This window comes from Protobothrops mucrosquamatus, unplaced genomic scaffold (genome assembly GCF_001527695.2).
Source record: "Protobothrops mucrosquamatus isolate PMUCROS unplaced genomic scaffold, P.Mucros_1.0 scaffold353, whole genome shotgun sequence".
Taxonomy (NCBI): Eukaryota; Metazoa; Chordata; class Lepidosauria; order Squamata; family Viperidae; genus Protobothrops; species Protobothrops mucrosquamatus.
In genome coordinates, this window is record NW_015386688.1 from 290,893 (window position 1) to 300,944 (window position 10,052).

The 10,052-nt window shown below is 36.0% G+C and overlaps 1 long non-coding RNA gene across 1 annotated transcript; it reads right to left on the reverse strand.

Moving 5' to 3' along the window:
* Positions 1-674: 674 nt before the first annotated feature.
* LOC107287129 lies at positions 675-2,738 on the reverse strand. The gene is made up of 2 exons (XR_001548867.1): positions 2,490-2,738; positions 675-865 (listed from the first exon to the last, which is right to left on the reverse strand). It is a non-coding gene; the product is annotated as an uncharacterized LOC107287129 (long non-coding RNA).
* Positions 2,739-10,052: the final 7,314 nt, after the last annotated feature.

Below are 10,052 nucleotides of genomic sequence, written 5' to 3' on the forward strand. Positions count from 1 at the left end.
AATACATTCCTTTAAGATAAAGGGGGGAAAAGTAGCTATCTTAAGATAGCTGAGAAAAGTAAGGCAGTATTTTAAGAGCCAATTGCACTGCTGAGAGACTGCCTATCTCCAAGTACATCTAACATTTACCTGTCCCATCAGGTCTGGCAAAAAAAGGCATGTTGCAGATCCCATCCATGAAGGAATATCATTTGATAGGACTCAGGAGGAAAGCTTTTTCTGCTGTGGCACCCAAAGATTATTTGTGTGGTTTCAACAGTTTGCAGCTTCTAACCAACTTTTAGGAGCCCTGGTGGCACAGTTGTTAGAATGTAACTCTGCCCTCAGCCTGAAGTTCGGTCTTGATAGGCTCAAGGTTGACTCAGTCTTCCATCCTTCTGAGGTCAGTCACTTGATCCAAGAAAATTACCTTGTTTGCTTCGTTGTTGCACTGATGGGTTTTTTATTTTTTTAAAAAAACTTTGCAGAAAACCTTCCTGTTTACTTAAATAGACACATGTACTGATATCCCCTTACAGATATGGCAGCTGTCCAATGTCTGTTTCATTCTGTTTCCAAGGGTTTCCTAAATCTCAGGAAATCTTTTGGGGTCAGGGGAACACAGGGAATATTAAATACCAGGATTGTATGAATGGCATCCCTTTTTCTTAATACAAAGTCACACATGGTATGTATTACTGATGGAAAATCAATATATTTGGAGAATCATATTGCATTTCCCTACCCTGAAAGACAGTATAGGCTGCCAGCATATGCAAGCATATCCTGTCTATTTTAATGATGACATTTCACCTATAAATAAATTATCTTGACACTCAACATATCTTCATTCCCATTATGCAATTTCCTTTCGGAGTCAGCAGCTCTGCAAAGCAAGGAAAAGCAATAAGTAAGCAACAAAGGTTAAAGGCATAACAAGAAAAAGCAAGGAAAATATAGTTAAATCTATTTTTTCACCAGTACCATTCCTGAAACTCCTCCACACCTTTTTGTCTTTGCAAATCATCCATGCTTCTAATCTATCCACCCACCATTTCATAGGCTTTTGCGCTTTAAAGTTTTCACCTCTCTCTTTTTGAAGATTTTTATCAGTTCTCTATCCAATTACAACTTTCTCATTCTTTCCTTTCCTCTAAACTTCTTCAATCTACCTATAAATGAATCCTCATTCTTTCTTTATGACCAAAACAATTTGACACACTTGTTTTGTACCTCCATATTATTCACTTTTGCATTCAGTTTATTCCTCAGCTATTCAATCATTTTTGACCATACCTTTTTTTTTAAGGTATGGTATCCCATTAGTATCCCATTAGTATCCCATTAGTATCCCATTAGTATCCCATTAGTATCCCATTCACACTTTTATTCAACTTTCTTTTACGTTTCTCGTCTTATAATTAAGTGGGCAAAGCATCATGTTACGCACACCCATGTTTGCTTCTTTTAACAAACATTCATTTCTTGCAATTGAATGCTAAATATCTATTATCTTTTGCACAGTATTTACTCAACCTTAAAATTTATCTATCCTTTTTTCATCTTTAGTACTCGCATTCATCTCCTTCTCTAATATTTTTACAATTTCTTTTAACTTGCAATCATAATCTGTTTCTGTGTCGACTGCAATTAACTTGATCTTTGACATACCAATTTTGATGTCCAAACTTCTCATTGTATCACACTATCTGATCCACAAACTGTTCAGGTTGTCAACCAATCACATAATAACATCCCCATACAAAAATATGCATATTTTTACATCCCAGCTAACATATATCTAGCATCATCACAAGCATTCCTTGTACACTCAGTAAGCAATGGGGCAGCACACCTCTTTGTCTTACTCCTTGCTCAACAACAAACCATTCACCAAGCATTCCATTTAATTACATGCATGTTTTATTCAAGCCTATTTTGTATCCATCACATTCAACAACCAGAATTCATATTCATGCCAAGCATTCAATATTTTTAGGTTGTTCACTTGAGTTCATCTAAATCAACAAACATGGAATAAACTTTCTAACATTAGTACTGTATACTCAGTGATGTGTTGAAGAACAAAATTCTGGTATGCAACACTCTCTGACTGGTATAAAATCTGAAATATTGCTCACTGTCACTTTTTATACCCTCACAAAGGAAAAGTGTGATACTCATCTTCCTGGATACACTGAACAAATTAATACCATGAGAGATTTTTGCATTTGCGCTTACTAACTTTCCTTTTGTACATGGGGGAATGTTAATGACAACTTTGTTCTTATCATCAGGCACAGATGCAGTTTTTGCATACTTGTTAAATATATATTTTGTTTGTTGAATGTTAACATATTAAAATATGAGTTTCCTAAAAAATCTATTCCTAGTCTTTCTGCAAATATGGAACTGTGCAAAACTTTACTGTATATCAAGAGCTGAGTAACATTAGCAGTTGGTGACACTAGCATAAATGGTATCAGCTTATAAATGATCCTCACACAAACCTGTATGGACTTGTTCCTTTGTGGAATCAATGTTGATGGTGGTTTCACATAGAGATTGAAAGATCTTGCCCATTCTTCAGCTACCCTAGTTAAGGGGTTTGTGTTGCTTTTTACTCTATGCTTTGACCAAGAACTGAAGTTAAAACGTACAAAACTTTGCCGTAGGAAATACAGAGTCAGCTCCATTCTCAAGGTTCCAGAGATCCTATTACTGCAAAAGAGGCCAACCATCCTGTGGCATGCCTTCTCTTTATAGAAGCTCTTGGCTCAGTAAAAGTGAGAGCAGATGGTCATAATGACTTGGCTGAGAAGAACTGTCAGCACTGATCCTCCCATCTCACATGATTTTAAAAATGCCACCTGGGAAGTGCAAAATGTCTTGCCACACGCATACTGAATTACTGTCCATGCCATGTTTCTTGGCTATGGTATCCGCAATGTGCGCCTGTTGCACTTTCTGCATGTTATATAAAATAACTTTATATTTTAAGTTAATCACATATTTTGTTTGCTTGCACCTTGAAGGGTTGGTGCTTACAAAGCAAGCAGATTTGATGTTATTTTATTTGGCTGCAGGTATAGTTGCACACATTTCTGAACGGGAAGAATATAAAAAACATGCTCGGTATGAATCACACAACAGAAACATAAATTGAAATCATGCATGCGTGCATTAATATTTACATAAGAAATTTCTCCCCATTTTAATTAATAAATATTTCCACCAGTTAATTTTATTTATTCATGTCATGCTACATTTGTATGCCACCTGCTCTATTAATTATATAGCACTATCCATAAAATCATAAAAATAACAAAATGAATATTGTAAATCATACACTATGTAACTCCATGCATTCTAGACAATTACCTCCAGTTAGAGATCCAATTAAGTGACATCTTTACCCCCAAATATTGGTTAGAAAAGGACTATTTTATATCAAATTCCAAAATGCCTGCAGTTTTCATCACCTTCCAAGATTAGGGACCATCCTTACTTCAGGAACTGGCATAAAGGGACTGCTAAGGAGAAAGCTTTTTTCCAAATACCATTCCTTTAATGTCGTGATGGAGGCATTCTTAGTGTATCCTCAGCCAGCATGTGCTGGGCAAGTAGATTTAACTTGGGTCCCCACACTAATAAGGATCCAAGCTTAAAGCACTTTATAGGCAATGAGTAGAACCTTGAAGTGCAATTGGCAATCAATGCACCTCCCACAATATTAATGTTTCTCTGCTATATCAGTGTTGGCTATTCAGCCTGTCGGCAGCTGCCTTTTATAAAGGCACACCATATAAAGCAAATTAAAATAATTCACCTTCAAGAAAATAAGAACATTGATAACTCTTGTCAGAACCTTTTCATGTAGATTGCATGCTGGACAAAGGCTTGCAAAAGTCATAAGTTCAGGAAGATCCCAAAGTTGCACAGCTGCTTCTTCAGAGAGACATGACTAAGATAACTAGAATCAGGGGTGTTGCAGTTCTGGATCCAGGGAGCTTCCAAATAAAGAGCTCTCTCGTGCTAGGATTTATTCACAACCTGTTCCATCCCATCCAGTCCCATTCATGGATTCCAAGGACTGGATCAGGACTTCTACTGCATTTCCTGCTCAGCAGAGGTGATTATACTTCACTCTGAATTTTAAAAAAAAACCTTTCCCAGTAGATTTATGTAGATATTGAAAAAGAAGGTGGGAAAACTGAGCACTGAGGCTCATAATGTCGTAGCCAAGGGCCTGATCTTTCCACTGTCATTAAGACTGATTGGATCACCCTTTATGTACTCAAGAAGCAAAATAACTGAAAAACAATACCTCCAATCTGCAACCCTCATGGGTATATAATGATCAACAGTATTGAATGTCACTGAAATATTAAGCATGATTTTTAAAGATGTACTCCCTCCATATAAGTCATACAAAATTGGAGATAGTCGAGTATTGGCTGAATCATTGATTTCTTGAGAAGTGTGACTTATCCTAGTTTTGTTATTATGTTCATCAAATAATCCTACTACTACTACTACCACTACTACTACTACTACTACTACTGATAATAATAGTAATAATAATAATAATAATAATAATAATAATAATAATAATAATAATAATAATAATAATAATAAATAAATTGGAAGGGACCTTGGAGGTCAGCTATTCCAACCCCCTGCTCAGGCAGGTAACCCTATACCATTTCGGACAAATGGCTGTCCAGTCTCTTCTTAAAAACTTCCAGTGTTGGAGCATTCACCGCTTCTGGAGGCAGGTTGTTCCACTGATTAATTGTTTAATCAGGGTTCCCGCCTGAGTAGGGGGTTGGACTCGATGACCTCCAAGGTCCCTTCCAACATTATTATTATTATTATTATTATTATTATTATTATTATTATTATTATTATTATTATTATTATTATTATTATTATTATTATTCAGTGATCTTCCATTTAAATGGTGCTCAATCCAAATTCTCACTTTCTGGAAAGACATGGGACCTTACTAGCCCTTGATTCTCTAGCCATATCAATCTAAATTACTATGGCATGCATTTTTATATTCCATCAACCTTTCTGAAAATATTGCTTTAAAGGAACTCACCCATAGCATTCCTACACAGCTTGTTTTAATAGGGTGCATGTTGTATATTTTTCACTTGCAGACTTTAAACTTTTGACTACTATACTCAATTGGTATATGCTTCAAGTTCTGAGCTGCACAGGAATTTTCCTGATCATATTCAGAAAGTCAGATTAGAGACAACAGGTACCCATGAAATTAAAGACATATACCAGGAAATACTTTACAGGTAACAAATGTTCAACAAGTAAAGCAAGCTTTCTGGATATTCCCCTTGCACCTCTACAGAGCAAAGTGTCAGTCAGAAAATGAGAGTTAAAGCTTCCATTAACAGACTCTTCCAAGCTCATATTACCCTGGAAGTCTTTGTTCTACAGTTGAAGCATAGCAGGAGAGCTGCAGTTAATTTAGTCAGCGTCTTTAAACAGAAATGGAAAAAGTTTCCTTTCCGAGCACATTTAATTGGTGACTTGCCAACTTAACAAGACAATTTTATTTGAGATGGCTGCCTTGTAGAAATGTTTTCGGATTGAATTGGCTTGCCAATCACTACAAAATTACTATAATACTGTATACTTCTTGCTAGATCATGACAGTCTTTTCTTGTAATAACAGCAGCAGCAATAATAAATCTTCAAATAATAATTTTATTTATTCATGGTTTTATAAACCATTCTAACTCTGCATGGCATACATCCTAACATTGTAAATAAGGTTAAAAACATAAATGTATATTTTAAAAAAATCAACATAAGTAAACATAAACACAAGGAGCTTCATTTAATTATAAAATTATATATCAGAGGAAAAGTTTTATGACAACCAAATTTCTGATGCCTCCTGTAATAGCCAAGCTGAATCACCTTTCTGAAAACAAAGAGGAACAATCTGCACTTCTGGGTGAATTATGTTCCACGGAGGTGGAGGGGGGGCACACTGATGGAGAAGGATTATTTCCCTGACTCACGCAGATAATAATCCTAGAGCATGAAGGGAGGCTGTTTACCACGTCTTATTAGAATGGCAGATAGTATTGGGGATAAGTGGTCCCACAGATGCCTACATCTTGAGGGATGAAGGGCTTTTAAAATGATCACCCATAAGTTAACTTTCAACCAATGAAAATTTCAAAGTAGCTGTGTTCTATGAATAAATTAGATAGCATCCATAACCACTTGAGTTATTGCATTCTGGATCAGCTGTGTCTTCTAAATGCTTTTCAAAGGCACTCCATGCAGATTATATTGATCTATGCAATGATCTAAATGAAAGATGAATAAGCCCCCTCTCCCAAGTTAAGAGCCCATTTTATATATGGCAGTATGATCCAGAATTAAGGATGGTCTCTCCCTGAAACTGGATGCTTCCTGAACATGCAGCCATTCCACCTAGTTGGGATAGAACCTAAGCTTTTTCTTCCCCATCCAGTCTCTAAGTCAATACATTCATATTATCTGTTCAATGAGGAATTAAAGTTTAGAGTTGAGTCACATCTGTGTCCAGATCTTGTGTTGATGCATGTGTTTGTCAAGCACAGGAAATCAGGACTCCAGGCAATTCAAATAAATATATAGGCTTATTAGAAGCGTAAGCTCTCTACAAGAATCTGAACTACTAACAGTCAAAGCAAATTGACAGTAGATTAGAGATAATGGAATTCAAGGTGGGCTGGACTAAGATCTCCTGTGGGCACAAAGAGACTCAAGACTGATGGTGCAACTCTTTCCTCAGGATTACACTGGTCATCTCCTACAGTGTTGATAACCTTTAAGCCAGCCTTAGAAGTAGTCCAAAGGGTAGATATATATATGGAAGGGGCATGGAAGTAATATGAAACAACACCAGGAGAGTCACATTCACAATCTTGCCATAAATTATCTGCCTGCTTAATCAGTATCCTCTCAATATAAGATAAAAGCAATTCATACCTAAAACTGATTACTATGATTATTTAAACCTATGACAATCAAATTAATTTGGATGATATCCTAGATTAGCTATAGATGATGGAAACTATGTGACCTTCTACCATGAATAGGGCACTGCATGTTTCAAAATGGAAGAATTGTGCCAGACCTTGCACAAGTACAGTACTACTCTGATATTAGTTAAAGTTAGTGTTGCTGCCAACCTTTGCAGTCATTCCAATAGGATATCATGATAAATGGTATCAAGCATGCTAAGAGATCAAGCAAGAACAAGAAGAGTGCCACCAAAGCAATAAATGTAATTTATATTCTATGACTAGGTCTGAACCCTGAATAGAAGAGTTCAGATGCGTACATATTAAGGTTACATTACAAATTACTGGTTGAAAAAAGAATACTTAGCCTTATCCAAATGAATATCCAAATTCAGATCTCATGTACTACAAGAAGAAATTCAAAAATGCTTCTTGGATGAGAAGCAAAACATCTTCAAAGAAAAACAAAGACCAGTTGCCTTGTGAAAAAGCACCTTTGGGTCAAAAAAGATGTGTTTAATTCCTGATTTTTGATCTAAAACTAGAAAAAATGAGTCTGTCTGAACCAAGAGTTATAAATATACCATAATTTAACATTTAGACTGAAAAGTTCAATGAGAAGAAAAAATTGAACCCAGGTTAGGCAAATCACCACAGTCTATTCTGTGCCTTTTTCACACAATAAAACATGATTACACCTTTAGAAATCAAGACAACTTGTTTGAAAATGACTATTTAATAATTTCATCTTTTTACTCCTTTCAACTCAACAGAGTGTCGTAAAGAAAGGACTTAATCATTAGAATAGCCTTTTGTAAACAGACCAGAACAGGACCACATTTGGTGCAGGAGGAGAAACTGACCAAAGAAAGATTGAGTTAGAAAATGGGCCAGGTGTGGCTATGAGCTTCATAACCAAACATTCTGGAGAAAAAAAGTCCTCTGATTCATCCATTTGGAAAACACAAATTTGGAGTAGCTTGGAATCCTGGGATAGTTGCACTCTGGGTTCAGTCTCACTTCCCTCAAGGTCACTGATTCATAGAAAAGCCTCTGCTGCTGTCCTGTGCTATATAGGCTTTTCTAACAAACAACACATATGCACACAATCTGAATAGCCCTTTGGAATAAAATGCATACTGTGCAAAAACAAAAACAAAAACCCAGAAGGATGCAATATACTGCATCCAGTTCTGGTCATCACGATACAAAAAAAAGATATTGAGACTCTAGAAAGAGCAGAGAGAAGAGCAAAAAAAAATGATTAGGGTCTGGAGATTAACACATATGACAAACAATTGCAGAAAATGGGTGTCTAGTCTAACAAAGAGAAGGACTAGGGGTGACATGATAGCAATCTTCGAATATTTGAGACGCTATCTCAAAGAGGGAGTCAACCTATTTTCCAAAGGACAAGACAAGAAGTAACAGATGGAAACTTATCAAAGATTGATCCAACCTAAAACTAAGGAGAATGGTCTTTACAGTGAGAAAAAATAATCAGTGAATAGCTTGCCTTCAGAAGATGTGGATGTTCCATCATTGGAGGTTTTTAGGAAGAGATTGGACAGCCATTTGTTTGGAACGGTATAGGGTTTTCTGCTTGGCAGAAGATTGCCTAGAAGACCTCCAAGGTCCCTTCCAACTCTGTTATTCTAATTTTTTTATACACTTATAAAAGGGTGTCACTAGCTTAAACCACTCTTTTACACAGAAGAAAATGCACTTCCGACAAATGCTGGAAAAGAGGCTAGAAAGATTCCAGAAGCTATGCCCCACATACTTGGTCTGCCTTCATTTCCACAAGAAATGAAGTTTTCTTCATTTCTTGTGGAACCTAAGTTATTTAAACCCCTTCCTGTTTACCCAGGATATCAAGATATAAATTGAATGTATATGTAGGATAGATTTATTCATCGTGCATCCTGATAGCTTCCTCTAGTAACTAATGCATCTCCCTGGGACTTATTACTACCTCTCCCATAAACAACTAAAATATATATCTTTTTCTTTTTTCACCTGAATGTTAAATTTCTTCTTTAAAAATTCAGTCTGCATTCCAGAACAACAGAATTCAGTATCAGAGCAACATCTTGTGCAATCAGATTAACATACCATGATAATAGATACAAATATCAACAATCCTAGGCATAAATAAACAAGTTCCATTGAATCTGGGAGGAATTATTTTTTCCAAATAAATATGCTTAGGACTAGGCTAAGAGCTCAAGCAACATGATACTTTTCACAAATATAAAATTACAGTATGCAGTCAGAACTAAGGACAAATATGAGTGAAAATGTTTGCTTACTCCTTTCCCTCTTCGATTATTTTTTTGAGGGGAGGAAGTTGCTCAAAGTTACTTCCTGCAAGCTATTTCTCACAAGCTACATGGTGAGAGAAAATATGGGTTATACATTGGACATAAATCATGTAATACAGTTCTCAGTCTATTCTCAGAATCAGTCAAATGTACAAAGTGCTTAATGGGCTAGCAAATAAATTCTGCTGAAAGGTGTTTAAGAACTAGAGTTGTGCAAAACTTCAAAGGAGTTCTTCAGTTCAACAAAACATCAACTGAATCATTCCAGCCAAGCATATTTGTAAATCAAAGCAGAGAACTGTATGAAAGCAGTGAATCAAATCAGCAACTTCAAAGCATTTCATAGCCTTTCGAAGCACTTCACAGATTTTATGGCGTTTCTGTTGCATTGAGGGGGGGTGACTACAAACAATATTTAATATTGCAACTTAATCCCATATGTGAAGACAAAATAGAGGATCAAGATTTGTGACTTTGCCATTAGTAATTGATCAATGAGTTTTATCACCTTATTAAATTTGCTACCTGTCAGAAAGCTCATTTGAGGCAACAAAGCTAACATTGCATTAAGCTTTATTTCCTTTTTCAGCTCTCAATCACAAAGAGAGCCATAACTATCCTCTCTTTTGTGCTATTGGAACATTATACTTCTGTGCTAGGATGCTGGGAGTTCATTCATTTTTTAGCATTTTGAACAAGG